The sequence below is a fragment of the Oncorhynchus tshawytscha genome, linkage group LG28, assembly GCF_018296145.1.
Source record: "Oncorhynchus tshawytscha isolate Ot180627B linkage group LG28, Otsh_v2.0, whole genome shotgun sequence".
Taxonomy (NCBI): Eukaryota; Metazoa; Chordata; class Actinopteri; order Salmoniformes; family Salmonidae; genus Oncorhynchus; species Oncorhynchus tshawytscha.
The window spans coordinates 185,255-203,412 of NC_056456.1; the positions used below are offsets into that span (position 1 = coordinate 185,255).

Consider the following 18,158-nt stretch of genomic DNA (forward strand, 5'->3'; position numbering starts at 1 on the left):
ACAGCGTCACAACACTCCAGCCAAAGGCAAATGTGAAATAGCGCACTGGTCACTCCCCCGGCCAGTCCTGGCAATAGGATCGCAGAAACCTACCCACATCCAGGTTCACTCTCTCCACCTGCCCATTACTCTCGGGGTGAAAACCCCAGGTAAGGCTGATTGACACCCCCAGACGCTCCAAGAACGCCTTCCACACCCTCGAAGTGAACCGGGAACCCCGATCAGACACAATATCCTCAGGCACCCTGTAGTGCCGGAAGATGTGTGTAAACAGGGCCTCCGCAGTCTGTAGGGCCGTAGGGAGACCGTGCAGAGGAAGGAGACGGCAGGACTTAGAGAAACGATCCACAACAACCAGGATCGTTTCCCTGTAATGGGGGGAGATTGGTCAGGAAATTGATCGACAGGTGTGACCATGGCTGTTGTGGAACGGGTAAGGGGTGTAGCTTACCTCTTGGTAGGTGCCTAGGAGCCTTACACTGGGCACACACCGAGCAGGAGGAAAAATAAACCCTCACGTCCTTAGCTAAAGTGGGCCACCAGTACTTCCCACTCAGACAGCGCACCATCTGACCGATGCCCAGATGAACAGAGGAGGGTGACATGTGGGCCCAATAGATCAGCAGGTCACGAACAGCAGACGGAACGTACTGACGCCCCACGGGACACTGGAGGGGAGCGGGAACTGCACATAACGCCTGCTCAATGTCTGTGTCCAGCTCCCACACTACCGGCGCCACCAGGCAGGAGGCCGGGAGTATGGGTGTAGGATCAATGGGCCGCTCCTCTGTGACATACTGCTGGGACAGTGCATCTGCCTTCACGTTCTGGGAACCTGGTCTGTAAGAAAGGGTGAAACTAAAACGGGTGAAAAACATGGCCCACCTTGCCTGGAGAGGCTTCAGTCTCCTCACTGCCCGGATGTACTCCAGACTGCGGTGGTCATTCCAGATGAGAAAAGGGTGTTTAGCCTCCTCAAGCCAATGTCTCCACGCCTTCAAGGCCTTGACGACAGCCAACATCTCCCGGACCCCCACGTAATAGTTCTGCTCCGCTGGGCTGAGCTTCCTTGAGAAGAAAGCACATGGGCGGATCTTCGGTGGCGTACCCAAGCGCTGAGTAAGCACGGCTCCAATCCCAGCCTCGGACGCATCCACCTCCACCATGAACGCCAAAGAGACATCCAGATGGGCCAGCACGGGAGTCGATGTAAACAGTGCCTTCAGGTGACCAAAAGCCCTATCCGCCTCAGCCGACCACTGCAAACGCACCGGGACCCCCTTCAGCAGTGAGGTAATGGGAGCCGCAACATGACCAAAACCCCAGATAAACATCAGGTAGTAATTGGCAAACCCTAGGAACCGCTGCACCTCCTTTACCGTGGTGGGAGTCGGCCAATTTTGACGGCTGAAATGCGGTCACTCTCCATCTCCACCCCTGAGGTGGAAATGCGGTGTCCTAGGAAGGAGACGGACTGTTGAAAGAACAGCATTTCTCAGCCTTGACGTACAGGTCATGCTCCAACAGTCGACCAAGCACCCTGCGCACCAGGGACACATGCTCGGTGCGTATAGCGGAGTATATCAGAATGTCGTTAATATACACCACAACACCCTGCCCATGCAGGTCCCTGAAAATCTTGTGAACAAAGGTTTGGAAGACTGATGGAGCATTCATCAACCCGTACGGCATGACGAGGTACTCATAATGCTCTGAGGGTCGTCCTGAACGCCGTCTGCCACTCGTCTCCCTCCCAGATACGCATCAGGTTGTAAGCGCTCCTGAGATCTAGTTTGGTGCATTGACTCAATTGCTGTGGCGATGATGTGGCGACGAGAGGTAGTGGGTAACTGTACATCACAGTGATCTGGTTCAGGCCTCGATAGTCAATACATGGGCGCAGACCTCTCTCCTTCTTCTTCACAAAAAAGTGTGAGTGGAGGACCGAATGTACCCCTGACGCAGGGATTCGGAGACATATGTTTCCATAGACGCCGTCTCCGCCTGTGACAGGGGATACACGTGACTCCTAGGAAGTGTGGCGTCTACCAGGAGATTTAACGTACAATCCACCTTTCGATGGGGTGGTAATTGAGTCGCCTTCTTTTTGGACAAGGCGAGAGCCAAATCGGCATAGTCGGGGGGAATGCGCACGGTGGAGACCTGGTCTGGACTTTCCACCGTAGTCGCACCAACAGAAACGCCTAAACACCTCCCCGAGCACTCCCGCGACCACCCTGTGAGAGCCCTCCGTTGCAATGAAACAGTGGGGTCATGACAGGGTAACCAGGGTAGGCCTAGCACCATGGGAAACGTAGGAGAGTCAGTGAGAAAGGGACGGATTCTCTCCTTATGACCCCCCCTGCGTCACCATGCCCAGGGGAGCGGTGGCCTCCCTGATCCACCCCGACCCCAATGGTCGACTGTCTAACTGGGAAGGGCACATCCACTGTAACAATGGGCATTCCTAAACTATGAGCGAATGCTCCGTCTATAAAACTCCCAGCCGCGCCTGACTCGATTAGCGCCTTATGCTGGGAATGTGGGGAAGACTCAGGAAACATGACATGCAAAAACAGGTGTGCAAACGAGGGCTCTGGGTGAGAATGGTGCCGACTCACCTGGGGTGACGCTAGAGTGCCCTGCTTGCCGCCTCGACTCTCAGAGGAACCAACCCGGCACCGACCGGCAGTGTGACCTCTGCGGCCACAGATGGTGCAGGTGAAAGCCCCTCTTCCGGCGTCCCTGGGCGCAGTACCTCCCAGCTCCATAGGCACCGGAGCGGTGGTGCTGGGAGAGGGAACCGACAGAGTCCTCTCTGGACGTCCGCAGGTGATCAGCAGGTTATCCAACCGAATGGACAGGTCCACCAGCTGGTCGAAGGTGAGGGTGGTATCCCTACAGGCCAACTCCCGACAGACATCCTCGCGCAGGCAGCAGCGGTAGTGGTCGATGAGGGCCCTGTCGTTCCAGCCTGCTCCTGCGGTCAGGGTACGAAATTCCAGGGCGAACTCCTGGGCGCTCCTCATCCCCTGCCTCAGGTGGAAGAGACGTTCACCCACCGCTCTACCCTCGGAGGATGGTCGAAGACTGTCCAGAAGCGGTGGGTGAACTCACCGAAGTCTTCCAATGCCGCATCTCCTTCTATCCACACGGTGTTAGCCCACTCCAGAGCTCTCCTGGAGAGGCACGAGACAAGAGCGGACACCCTCTCCCTTCATGAAGGAGCCAGATAAATGGTGGCCAGGTCCAGCTGTAGTAGACTGGGACCGGGTACAGGAGGGACGAGTAGTGGTAACCCCTGTTGTGCTTGTGGAGGTGCTAGATTAGACTAGATTAAATTCTACAACCACCTAAAAGGAAGCGATTCCCAAACCTTCCATAACAAAGCAATCATCTACAGAGATGAACCTAGAGCAGGCTGGTCCTGGGACTATTCACAAACACAAATAGAGCCCCAGGACAGCAATATAATTAGACCCAACCAAATCACGAGAAAAACAAAAAGATAATTACTTGACACATTGGATAGAATTAACAAATAAACAGAGCAAACTTGAACGCTATTTGGCCCTAAAAAGAGAGTACACAATGGCAGAATACCTGACCACTGTGACTGACCCAAACTTAAGGAAAGCTGTGACTATGACAGAGAAAGAGAGACAGAGACAGAGACAAAGAGACAGAGAGACAAAGAGACAGAGAGACAGCGAGACAGAGAGACAGAGAGACAGAGAGACTGAGAGACTGCGAGACAGAGAGACAGAGAGACAGAGAGACTGAGAGGCTGAGAGACTGAGAGACTGAGAGACTGAGAGACTGAGAGACAGAGAGACAGCGAGACAGCGAGACAGAGAGACAGAGAGACAGAGAGACTGAGAGACTGCGAGACTGCGAGACTGCGAGACAGAGAGACAGAGAGACAGAGAGACAGAGTCAGAGAGACAGAGTCAGAGAGACAGAGATACAGCGAGTCAGAGAGACAGAGAGACAGCGAGTCAGAGAGACTGAGACAGCGAGACAGAGAGACAGAGAGACAGCGAGTCAGAGAGACAGAGAGACAGCGAGTCAGAGAGACAGAGAGACAGAGAGACAGAGAGACAGAGAGACATAGAGTCAGAGAGACAGAGAGACAGCGAGACAGAGAGACAGAGAGACAGAGTCAGAGAGACAGAGAGACAGAGAGTCAGAGAGACAGAGAGACAGCGAGTCAGAGAGACAGAGAGACAGAGTCAGAGAGACAGAGAGACAGAGAGACAGCGAGACAGAGACAGCGAGACAGAGACAGAGAGACAGAGAGACAGAGAGACTGAGAGACAGACAGAGAGACTGAGAGACAGAGAGACTGAGAGACTGAGACAGAGAGACAGAGAGACAGAGAGACAGAGAGACTGAGAGACTGAGACAGAGAGACAGAGAGACTGAGAGACTGAGAGACTGAGAGACTGAGAGACTGAGAGACAGAGAGAGACAGAGAGACAGAGAGACAGAGAGACAGAGAGACTGAGAGAGACAGAGAGACAGAGAGACAGAGAGACTGAGAGACAGAGAGAGAGAGACAGAGAGACTGAGAGACAGAGAGAGAGAGACAGAGAGACAGAGACAGAGAGACAGAGAGACAGAGAGACAAAGAGACAGAGAGACAAAGAGACAGAGAGACAGAGAGACAAAGAGACAGAGAGACAGAGAGACAGAGAGACAGAGAGACAGAGAGACAGAGAGACAGAGAGACAGAGAGACAGAGAGACAGAGAGAGACAGAGAGACAGAGAGACAAAGAGACTGAGAGAGAGAGACAGAGACATAGACAGAGAGACTGAGAGACAGAGAGACTGAGAGACAGAGAGAGAGAGACTGAGACACAGAGAGACATAGACAGAGAGACTGAGAGACAGAGAGACAGAGAGAGAGAGACAGAGACATAGACAGAGACAGAGAGACTGAGAGACAGAGAGACTGAGAGACAGAGAGACAGAGAGACAGAGAGACTGAGAGACTGAGAGAGAGAGAGAGGGAGAGACAGAGAGAGAGAAATATATAAATAGATGTTCACCTTTTAGAACCGAGACTGACAGTGCAGGTGTTGGTTAGAGACAGTAGACACACACACACACACACACACACAAACACACTGCTCTATCTGCTGAGCGAGCTACAGATTAGCATTGCAGGTCAAGTCCATTCAATCTCAGCGGGCAATTCCCAGGCTAACTGAAATGCCTCTCCTGCCAGGTGCAAGAATAACCCTTCAAACGGTGACTGATTAGCCACCTGACAGCTTCACTGTTGCTGAGAGTTCCTTGTCTGATTCTGTTTCCAGAGAGGGAAAGTGGTGCTAACAGGATTAGCCTCGCCTATTAGTTTATTTTAGCGCTCTGAGGACAAGCAAACAATCACCACACCAGAAGCTAACAGCAATAGCCTAGCGTGTCAGCACTCCGAGGACAAGCCAACAATCACCACACCAGATGCTAACAGCAATAGCCTAGCGCGTTAGCACACTGAGGACAAGTCAACAATCACCACACAAATTCAGACTAAAACTAACAGCATTAGCCTAATGTGCTAGCATTCACCCACCCACTGTTGACCCTTGAAATGGGATTAAGGGATTGTCTGAAGGATCTGGTTGGGTTTAAATGTCCCATACTATTATTTTCAACCCCTAAAAGTGACAACATATTTATATAACCCTAAATGTGCCAACTGGGATCATTTTGAAAAATGTTTGCAAAGAGACAATGTATGTCAAGATATAACGCTTTTTGTATACAAGGAAATGGTTTTAATATACATTTCTGTATGTTTAAAAAAAAAAAAGTTTTGTACAGTGATTTTTGATCAATTTCATCCATAGCAACTTTTCATGAAAACATTTGTTTCATTCAAATGTTGCGTTTCTGTGAAACTCAGACGCTAAGAAATTGTCAGTTGAGCTAAATCTGTCATACTGTACCGGTACGACCTATGACGGACTTTTAGCTCTAACTTTGCAATGCTATATGGGATATTAACTTAGTTCCCAATTGTATCTGAAAGATGAGAGCATAGTTGGAAGCTTCATGTCTTTTTAGTTGTTTTTTTTGCCGTTATAGTGGCTGCCATGCCCTAACGGTCAAATCTGGGGCTGCTCCATCTCTATATCCATCTCTATATATTTTAAGAGTACGGTCACACAATCTGTTTCCCATTATTCAAACTCCCTTTTTTTGTTATCCTGCTGTGGGGTGACCGGTCTAAGTCTCGGGTGCACACCGACTCTGGGGCAGATGAGAGTTTTATGGGCACTATCCTGGTATCTGAGCTAGGTATCTCCATGCAACTCCTCTCCTCCCCCATGGACGCCAGAGCACTGGACGGCCGCTCTATTGGCAGGGTCACGCACAGCACAGTTCCCAATAAACTGTGGGTATCAGGCAATCACAGTGAGTCCATGCAGCTTCTCCTCATCAAATCTCCCCACTTCCCTGTTGTTTTGCGATTCTCATGGCTCCAGAAGCACAACCCCGTTAGTGACTGGACGACGGGTTCAATCCTGGGTCGGAGCCCGTTCTGCCGCTCACATTGCCTTAAGGTGGCGTCGCCTGCCCCAGGACGTCCACCTCCGGGGTTAAGTACACCCTCGGATTTCTCTGCCGTTAACGTAGATTACCATGACCTGGAGGTTTTCAGCAAGGCTCGTGCTACCGCTCTTCCTCCGCAAGCGCCTTAACTCTAGGCAGACCCGTTGGGCCCTGTTATTCACCAGGTTCAACTTCACCATCTCCTACCCCCCAGGGTGCAAAAATGTGAAGCCTTATGCCCTCTCTCGCCTGTACAGTTCTGCTGCCACATCCTCTGAATCTGAGACCATCCTCCCTAACTCATGTCTTGCGGCTTCGGTTGTCTGGGGTATTGAGGCCCTGGTCCGCAAGGCACAACGTTCCCAACCAGACCCAGGTGGGGGGGCCCGGCTAACCGGATGTTCGTCCCTGATTCGGCCTGGTCTCAGGTCCTGGAATGGGCTCATTCCTCCAGGCTAACCTGTCATCCTGGCGCCCATCAAACCTGGCCTTCCTCCGACAACGCTTCTGGTGGCCCACTATGGTTCCTGACGTCTCGGCCTTCGTCTCTGCATGCACGGTGTGTGCTCAAAATATTACTATGCGGCAAGCTCTGTCTGGCCTCCTTCAGCCACTCCCTGTTCCTCATTGCCCCTGGTCCCATATTTCCCTGGATTTTGTCACTGAGCTCCCTCCGTCCGATGGCAACACCACCATCCTTACGGTGGTGGACAGGTTCTCTAACGCCGCCCACTTCATCCTGCTCCCCAAGTTACCGTCAGCCAAGGAGACGGCCCAGCTCATGGTGCAGCACGTCTTCCGAATCCATGGACTCGCGGGCAACGTTGTCTGTGATCGTGGTCCTCAGTTCTCGTCACGATTCTGGAAGGCGTTCTGCACACTTATTGGGTCGTCGGCCAACCTGTCCTCCGGGTTTCAGCCTCAGTCCAACGGCCAGTCGGAGCGAGCCAATCAAGACATGGAAACAACACTTCGGTGTCTCGTCACTCTACCAACCCCACCACCTGGAGCCAGCAACTGGTCTGGGTGGAGTATGCTAGGAACACTCGGCCACTAGGCAATCCCCTTTCGACTGCTCCATGGGATATCAGCCCCAGCTCTTCCCGGAGCAAGAAGTTGAAGTCAACAAACACTCAGCCCAGATGTTCGTCACCCTCAGCCCAGATGTTCGTCAGCTCGGTCGGCTCAAGACCACCTCCAGGTACCGTTGACAAGCATCGGCAAACTTTCCCCCCGTTTCATTGGTCCTTTCCCCATCTCTAGAGTCCTTAGTCCCACTGTTGTTCGTCTGCTGTTACCCAGTACCCTCCGTATACACCCTACTTTTCATGTGTCTAGGATTAAGCCCTTGTCTCACAGCTATTTGTCTTGTGGTTCCAGGCCCCTCCTCCTCCACGTGTCATCGATGGCCATCCGGCGTACACAGTGAGACGTCTCCTGAGTGTTTGACCACAGGGCAGGGGTTTCCGGCTATCAAACACACACAGGCGCACACACAAACACACGCACTCAAAAATGCACGCAGACAGGACACAGGAACTCAAACACACTTACACACACCAAACACCAAATAACCAATAAACACAATATGAAAACGTTGCGCCTGAATGAGGGCTGAAGTGTCAATATATACCCATTCCTGTCTTGTGTTGATGGTCATAGAGGCCCAACACATACAGGACCATCCATTGCAGACAACAGAACAAACCCAAACTGTTTATTTTCAAATAAACTGGGCTACGGCTCTGTGTTGTTGGGTCACTGGCAGGAAGACACACAATCTTTTTAGCTAGTCTATCACACGCCTCAATGACCTGGCCTTCTGTCTGTTTCTCTGAAAGCACTCTCCTCGAATATCCCCTGTCTGCTTCTATCTATCCACCCAGCGAGAGAAAGAAAGAGAGACAAATAGAGAGAGATGGGGGAGAGAGAGAGTGAGAGAGAGAAATAAGAGAGACCACACAGGTTCTCTTGCCATGCCAATAAAGGAATTTGAATATACACACACACACACACACACACACACACACACACACACACACACACACACACACACACACACACACACACACACACTTTAAGGGAAAGCTGCAAACAAAGGACATCATCCTCCTCCCTGCCTCCCCTCCCTGTGACCCGCTCCCTCCCATCCTCACTCTTACATCATTAGTGTGAACAAAGGACATCATCCTCCTCCTCCCTCCCGCTCCCTCTCTTCCTCGGGTCTTACATCATAAGGACTGGGCTGGGACTCAGAGCAGACCTTCCCAGAGACGGTGCACCCCGAGCAGCTACAGAGATGGGTATTATTACCAACACCACACTACGGTGCCTTCAGAAAGTATTCACACGTTGTTACGTTACAGCCTGAATTTACAATGGATTATATTGAGATCGTGTGTCACTAGCCTACACACAATATCCCCATAATGTCAAATTGGAATTGTGTTTTTAGAAATGTTTCTGGGAAGGTCTGCTCTGTTTTTAGAAATGTTTGCAAATTAATTGAAAATGACAAGCAGAAATGTCAATAAGTATTCCTTGAGGTTTTCCTTCGTTATGACAAGCCTAAATAAGTTCAGGAGTAAAAATGTGCTTAATATGTCACATAATAAATTGCATGAACTCATTCTGTGTGCAATAATTGTGTTTAACTTGATTTTTGAATGACTACCTCATCTCCGTACCCCAAACATACAATTATCTATAAGGTCCCTCAGTCTAGCAATGAATTTCAAACACAGATTCAATCACAAAGACCAGGGTGGTTTTTCAATGCCTCGCAAAGAAGGGCACCGATAGGTAAAAAAATATAAAATAAAAAACAGATGCTGGATATCCCTTTGAGCATGGTAAAGTTATTCATTACAGTTTGGATGGTGTATCAATACACCCAGTCACTACAAAGATACAGGCGTCCATCCTAACTCAGTTGCCGGAGAGGAAGGAAACCACTCAGGGATTTCACCATGAGGCCAATGGTGACTTTAAAACAGTTACAGAGTTGAATGGCTGTGAAAGGAGAAAACTGAGGATGGATCAACAACATTGAAGTTACTCCACAATACTAACTTAAATGACAGAATGGCAGTGAAAAGAAAACAAATATTACAGAACAAAAATATTCCAAAACATGCATCCTGTTTGCAATGAGGTAGTAAAGTAAAACTGAAAAAAAGCTAAGAAATTAACTGTGCTATGTTTGAGGGAAATCCAACAACACACCACTGAGTACCACTCTTCATATTTTCAAGCATGGTGGTGGCTGCATCATGTTATGGGTATGCTCATCATCGGCAAGGTCTAGGGAGTTTTTTAGGATAAAAAAAATGGAAGAGAGCTAAGCCCAGCAAAATCCTAGAGGAAAACCTGGTTCAGTCTGCTTTGAGATATTTCTGAATTTTTGAGACAAATTCACCTTTCAGCAGGACAATAGCCTAAAACACAAGGCCAAATATACACTGGAGTTGCTTACCAAGATGACATTGAATGTTCCTGAGTGGCCTAATTACAGTATTGACTTAAATGATCACCAACCAACTTGACAGAGTTTGAAGAATTTTAAAAAGAAGAATATGCAAATTGTGTACAATCCAGGTGAGAACAGCTCTTAGAGACAGAAAGACTGTCAGCTCTAATCGATGCCAAATGTGATTCTAACATGTATTGAGTCAGGGGTGTGAATACTTAAGTAAATGAGATATTTCTGTATTTCATTTTCAATACATAAGAAAAAAAATCAAAACATGTTTTCACTTTGACATTATGGGTTATTATTGTGTGTAGATGGGTGAGAAAAAGCATCCATTTTGAATTCAACACAACAAAATGTGGAATAAGTCAAGGGGTATGAATACTTTCTGAAAGCACTGTCCCTCCCTACTTCTCTGATAGAGCCCCCAGATACAACAACAAGTCACTACAAACCCAGTACTGTCCTTGTCCATGTCTCTTTCTCACCTCCCTCCTCCCTCCCTCCCTCCTCCCTCCCTCCCCTCTCTCTCTACCACCTCCCTCCCTCCCCTTCTCCCTCTCTACTACCTATCTCCCTCCTCTCTCCCACAATCCTCTCTCAATCCTCCCCTCTCTCTCCCTCCCTTTCTCCCCCTCTCTCCCTCCCTCCTCTCTCTCTACCACCTCTCCCCTCTTCTCTCCCTTCTCTCTCCCTCCTCTCTCCCACAATCCTCTCTCAATCCCTCCCGTCTCTCTCTCCCTCCCTCCCTTTCTCCCCCTATCTCCCTCCCTCCTCTCTCTCTCCACCTCTCTCCCTCTCTTCTCTCCCTTCTCTCTCTCCCTCCTCTCTCCCTCAATCCTCTCTCAATCCCTCCCGTCTCTCTCTCCCTCCCTCCCTTTCTCCCCCTCTCTCCCTCCCTCCTCTCTCTCTACCACCTCTCTCCCTCCCTTTCTCCCACCTCTCTCTCTACCACCTCTCTCCCTCCCTTTCTCCCACCTCTCTCCCTTCCTCCTCTCTCCCACCTTTCTTCCACCTCTCTCCCTCAACCCTCGCCCTCCCTCCCTCCCTCCCTCCCTCCCTCTCAAGAGTTCCTTCCCTTACCTGACTATAAGAAGATTACTATCTTTACGTAACATAGTAGCTTGATGTACAAGTTGTCTCTAGTGAAATGTCTACTAAGTATACTGTAGATAAACACAGGTAAGTAGAGCATGCAACTGCCTCTCTAGTTCTCTCTAATGCAGGATGGATGATGTATCTCTGTTATATTGTGTTGTGTTGACATTCTGCAGACATAGAAAGGGAAAGGAGATAGCTGCACATTCTGTAGATCAGATGAAGTAAATGTAATTATAATAATTAGCCAATGACAGCAAGCTGACTTCATCAGGGTTCCTCAATAGTCTGTAGCCTCACATCTATCAGGCTTTGGGACTGCTGATACAGTGTTTCTCAACATTCTGTAGCCTCACATCTATCAGGCTTTGGGACTGCTGATACAGTGTTTCTCCCCTCTCCACCCCTTTTATCCTCTCCCCTGTCTCATAAGAAATACACTGGATGTAATACAATGTAGTATACAGCCTGATAGACATATGCACACACCCACCCACAGACACCCACACACCTAACCCGCCCACCTACCTACCCAAACCCCACCAATACACACACACACACACACACACCTAACCCGCCCGCCTAACCCAAACCCCACCAATACACACACACACACACCCACACCCTAACCCACCCGCCCGCACACCTACCTACCCAAACCCCACCAATACACACACACACCCACACCTACCCACCCACCAGCCTGATAGACATAGGCAAACAGGGACGAGACGACCAGGGACGAGACAGACACAGTTAAGCCGCAGCTGGGCTGCTTAAGGCCGGGGGCGACACGCCCGAACATGTGCCCGCCTGTCCGGGTTATGGGAGACATTCCCCGGTAGACCTACAGACATGTAAAGTTACGAAGCAGCTGCGTGGTAGCATAGGCCTGCTGTTGAAATGATGTACTTGCCCTGTCTGTGTTAAGCAGATATCACATCAGACATGAAAGTACCTGTCAGCCAGAACTAAAATGGAAAAATGCGGGATACATAACAGGACGATACGCAGCAGCACAGGAACGCTTGGTTGCATCTCGCTCTCTCTCGATAGGGGTTTAATAGGTTACATGGCAATGAAAACACCCATAAGCGAAAGGGAAATATGGGGCAAGAGAAAGCGCTGCTTTTGTTATCGCAAAATAGAACATGTCTGATAGCAGACCAAGTGATCCATCATATTAACATATTGGTGATACGAGTCAGACGAGCCGGAATATTTTTGATAAATCCATCGCTTACGCTATAGAGCATATATGCTATCATAATAGACCTAGGCTATACTCTCACTAATCGATAACATAGTAAATATAGTGTATCCATAATTGAACAATGTGGATATCTTGTTATGTTAACATCTGTTAATATTTCCGCGTTAGCGTTGACGTGCACTGTCTATTCCCCAAACAACAATATAACTACACCCAACACCACCCCTCCCATATGTGGTGATCACTGGGAATGCGCGCACCCAAATCGATACAATGATGGTTTTGGAGACAATGTAACTGGGTACGCTAAAGGAAAGGCCCGTTACATGGCAACGTATGATTCCTTTCCAGTCCCAGAACGGCTACATAGAAAATATTGAATTACTCTAGTCTAAAACACCCACAAACGTACCGAACGTGTCAAGAAAATGATTGGCTGTTGTTTCTGTTTAGTTGAGAATGTCGATGACAGGTCTGTGTTATTATGTAGCCCAGCCTCCACCATTATCATCCACCGCCCGGTACCGTGTGTCAAACAGCTTCCTCGCCTTTGTAAGGATTCAGTGCGAGATGATGGCACATGGGCAATGTCTGTTTATCTTGTTATTTAACCACATAGCCAAGAATCAATCACTTGGTTTCTCACCAATATTGCGATATAATACATATATGTGCCATGCATTGTCATTAAGATGGCGTTAATTAGGCCTAATGGAGGTTGCGCTGTGTTGTCGCGAGCACTATAGTCGAATGTCTTTGGATAAAGAGTCAAGATCAGAAAGTCAACAATGGGATTAAACACCACACGATTAAATAGTTTACATTCGAAACGATCTAGACATGTCAATAACCGCATTTTTTTGAAGGAAGACCTGTTTTTACTGCGCCTTTTCCGTTATGATGCTACGGCATCATTTTCCAGCTTCCCATTCAATGCTGTCCAAGCAATTCTGCATTGCCTCTCCCTCTCTCCCCATTATATCGAAGCATTCTATTAGAAAGCCACGAAGGCGATTATACATACGTTTAAGCAGGTTGTCAACGATGATGTTATTATCGTGTCAATAGTATCCACATGTCAATTGTTGTCAATAACCACGGGTATAATATGCCTAATCCTAGACGAACGGAACATGTTTTTTTCTGCTCCCGACCAGCAGCGTTGCAGCTCTCGACAGCGCAGCAGCGGCGTAGAACGGGGCTCTTACGTCAACTCCGATTCATCTCTACTCTCCCGCAGAGGGATTCGGTCAGGCCCAATACGGAGAGGATCAAGTTAAATACCTGTATCTCTAGCTTCCTGTAGGCTGGTTTCCAATGTATGGGTAACCTGCAGGCAGGTTCAATTCAATTCTCAATTCAATTCAATTCAATTCAAGGGGCTTTATTGGTATGGGAAACATATGTTAACATTGCCAAAGCAAGTGAGTTAGATAATATACAAAAGTGAAATAAACAATAAAAATTAAGAGTGAACATTACACTCACAGAAGTTCCAAAAGAATAAAGACATTATATTATGTATATGTACAGTGTTGTAACGATGTACAAATGGTTAAAGTACAAAAGGGAAAATAAATAAGCATAAATATGGGTTGTATTTACAATGGTGTGTGTTCTTAACTGGTTGCCCTTTTCTCGTGGCAACAGGTCACAAATCTTGCTGCTGTGATGGCAGACTGTGGTATTTCACCCAGTAGATATGGGAAATGATCAAAATCGGGTTTGTTTTCAAATTATTTGTGGATCTGTGTAATCTGATTGATTAAATGTAGGAATGTAGGAATAACTTTAAATGTAGGAATCCTCTCTATATAAGACAGTTAAATTAGGTTGCTAAATCACATGGTGTAAGTGTAACGTGATTCGTCGTCTTCCTCTGATGAGGAGTAAGAAATGTCAGACCAATTTGCAGCGGGGTATGTGTTCATCCTTTTAATAAACTGAACTGAACACTAAATACCAAGTAACAAAAGAGAACAAACGAAACAGCTCCGTCAGGTGCAACACACACTAAACATAAAATAGAAAACAATCACCCACAAAACACTGGTGGGAAAAGGCTACCTAAGTATGATTCTCAATCAGAGACAACTAACGACACCTGCCTCTGATTGAGAACCATACCAGGCCAAACGCAAAATACAACATAGAAAAACAAACATAGACTGCCCACCCCAAGTCACGTCCTGACCATACAAAGACAAAACAAAGGAACTAAGGTCAGAACGTGACAGTAAGAGATATTGGAATTTGAATTTTGTGATTATGCAATTGGTTGACGGTCCCTAACTAGTTGCATTGAAGGTTCTCCAGGCAGCCTAAATCACTGCCATGTGATTATGAAACTAGGGTCGGAATTGGGAAAATAAGACCTCTGCAATGTTGTACACCTTTTGTCCTTCACAAAGAACCTGAGGCATTTAGCTCAAATCGTTTGCCAATTATTGAATTATTATAACTGATTTCCATAATAACATAATGCGATTGAATCATCCAAATTCGATTCTCCATTAAAAATTGTGAGTTCACCTTTTTCCTTGTTAGAGAGCAAAACGTCACTTATTTTAATAATAATGTATTTATCATTAAATGATATTCAATTATTATGAATGCTCGTTCCCGACACCAGGAAAAAATAAAGTCATAAGATAATATTTCATAATTAAGATGTACTAAGTATTTATTATGTTATAGTAATTCCTAAGTAATTATTAGGAGATACTAAGTCATTGTGAGATACTAATCCTTATTATTATATAGTATGTCATGAAGTTGCACAAACAATTGTTTTGCTAACATATGATGTGGGTCGCTGAAAAGGTTGAAGACCCCTGATTTAACCTCTGGGAAAACATGTTCTTTATTAAGGTGAACATGTGCTCTTTATTACAGAACGTTAAAATGAGGTGAAGTAAAGTTACACTACCTAAACGGTCCTTAATTAGTGGAACGTCCCAAGTTCTGTAGGTGGGAGCGTTAACTATGTAACTATGTATCTATTGTTGCTCTCTCATATTCTGCCACCACTTCAATCAGAGAAGCTATTTCAATCTGATATTTCTCCTATGGTCTAAAATAGATGGCATAGATAGAGAGACAATATTCACATTTTAGAGCACGGCGACAGACTTTTCACCTAGTTTGCTCTGGGATTACGAACCAGCGACCTTTCCATTTGCTGGTCCAACGCTCTTAACTTATAAACGTTGGGTTCAGCAAGAGATGACCCGTCTCTAATATAACATATCAGTCACACATTGTAGCAAACTGATGGAATGTTTGGAGATTCACAGGAAGTCTAACATATAAAACCACAATGTTTAAATACTAATAAAAACCAAATAAAATCAACAACGTAAAAACAATGTCGCTTTTTTAAATTCATGCTTTTATTAAAGCTGAACAGTACTTTGCTCCCAGGTACCATCTCCTGCCGTTGTGCCCTAGATAAAGGCCCTTAACCCCTAAATTGGTCTTAATCCAAGGGGTGCTGCTCCATGGCTTTCCTTGTGCCTCTCAAATGGTTTCATCATGTTGAGTTGGGAGATATCTTGTAGGTCTAGGACAGTAGGGTGGTGGAACTGACCAGCGATGTGTTCAACTTGGATAAAGATGAGAATCTCTGGTCTGTAGAGCCACTGATTGGGGGGAGGACTTGCTTAACTTCTTGCTTAGCTTCTGTTTAAACCATGTCCATTTGGAGATATCTTCTAGGACAGCAGCGATGGTGAGCAGAGTTGAATTCAACAAGGATATTCAACTTGGATAAAGATAAGAATGTCAGGTCTGTAGAGCCACTGATTGGGGGGAGGACTTGCTTAACTTCTTGCTTAGCTTCTGTTTAAACTATGTCCATTTGGAGATATCTTCTAGGACAGCAGCGATGGTGAGCAGAGTTGAATTCAACAAGGATATTCAACTTGGATAAAGATAAGAATGTCAGGTCTGGGGAGGAGAGTCACTGACCTTAGAATGTTTGTAGACTTGATGAAGAGTGTACTGCTGATTTACAAGTGTGTTGCATGTTCACTAAACCCTCACATTTGGACCCAAACGTGTGGATAATATCACTTCTTTAAGTGGGGACATATGTAATAACACCGTAGAACATAAAAACATTTTTAAACATTATTTACCCCGTCTTAATTCTCTTTCACATGCCTGGCTTTTTCTTGGGTTTGGTGGTTAACTCTGATTTCTCAGCTGAAATCCCCTGCTGGCTCTCTGGCTCCCCCTGCTGGCTCTCTGGCTCCCCCTGCTGGCTCTCTGGTCCCCCTGCTGGCTCTCTGGTCCTCCCTGCTGGCTCTCTGGCTCCCCTGCTGGCTCTCTGGTCCTCCCTGCTGGCTCTCTGGCTCCCCTGCTGGCTCTCTGGTCCTCCCTGCTGGCTCTCTGATCCCCCTGCTGGCTCACTGGTCCTCCTTCCTGGCTCTCTGGTCCCCCTGCTGGCTCTCTGGCTCCCCTGCTGGCTCTCTGGTCCTCCCTGCTGGCTCTCTGGTCCTCCCTGCTGGCTCTCTGGCTCCCCTGCTGGCACTCTGGCTCCCCTGCTGGCTCTCTGGCCCCCCTGCTGGCTCTCTGGCTCCCCCTGCTGGCTCTCTGATCCCCCTGCTGGCTCACTGGTCCTCCTTCCTGTCTCTCTGGTCCCCCTGCTGGCTCTCTGGCTCCCCTGCTGGCTCTCTGGTCCTCCCTGCTGGCTCTCTGGTCCTCCCTGCTGGCTCTCTGATCCCCCTGCTGGCTCACTGGTCCTCCTTCCTGGCTCTCTGGTCCCCCTGCTGGCTCTCTGGCTCCCCTGCTGGCTCTCTGGTCCTCCCTGCTGGCTCTCTGGTCCTCCCTGCTGGCTCTCTGGCTCCCCCTGCTGGCACTCTGGCTCCCCTGCTGGCTCTCTGGCCCCCTGCTGGCTCTCTGGCTCCCCTGCTGGCTCTCTGATCCCCCTGCTGGCTCACTGGTCCTCCTTCCTGGCTCTCTGGTCCCCCTGCTGGCTCTCTGGCTCCCCTGCTGGCTCTCTGGTCCTCCCTGCTGGCTCTCTGGTCCTCCCTGCTGGCTCTCTGGCTCCCCCTGCTGGCACTCTGGCTCCCCTGCTGGCTCTCTGGCCCCCTGCTGGCTCTCTGGCTCCCCCTGCTGGCTCTCTGGCTCCCCCTGCTGGCTCTCTGGTCCCCCTGCTGGCTCTCTGGCTCCCCCTGCTGACTCTCTGGTCCCCCTGCTGACTCTCTGGTCCTCCCTGCTGGCTCTCTGGTCATCCCTGCTGGCTCTCTGGCTCCCCCTGCTGGCTCTCTGGTCCTCCCTGCTGGCTCTCTGGCTCCCCCTGCTGGCTCTCTGGTCCCCCTGCTGGCTCTCTGGCTCCCCCTGCTGGCTCTCTGGTCCTCCCTGCTGGCTCTCTGGTCCTCCCTGCTGGCTCTCTGGTCCTCCCTGCTGGCTCTCTGGCTCCCCCAGCTGGTCATGTACAGACCCAGCGAGGTCTTGGTTTACCTTCTGGCCCGTGGCCCACCCCAACAACTGTTGCCCGTGTTTGTAGTCAGATGGAAACTGGTTGATGAACTGGGTGCTGAATGTCTTGATTTACCAGTCAACCCTGTACATGTGACTATTAAACTTCTAATGTAATCAGCCTCCAGATTAATCTCCTCCAATCATTTCTCTTCCTGTTCTTTTAGGTACTGTTCCTTCCTCCTCCCCCTGTCCTCTTTAACTGTCTGTTGAGTCTGTTTTGTAAGCGGGGACTGCTCTCTCCACTGCTTATTGAAATACTCCATATTCTCCCTTTTCTCCTCAGCTTTCAGCAACCCCTCCCTCTTCTCTCTCTCTCTCTGCCCAGG

At 48.4% G+C, this 18,158-nt stretch overlaps 1 protein-coding gene across 1 annotated transcript in view; it reads right to left on the reverse strand.

Moving 5' to 3' along the window:
- Positions 1-13,543, reverse strand: part of LOC112263895 (iporin) — a 63,193-nt gene extending 49,650 nt beyond the window's left edge. The window contains exon 1 of the mRNA XM_042308332.1: positions 13,370-13,543. The gene's annotated coding sequence lies outside the window, so the exon portion shown is untranslated. The remainder of the gene's footprint in view (positions 1-13,369) is intronic.
- Between the last annotated feature and the right edge of the window lie 4,615 nt (positions 13,544-18,158).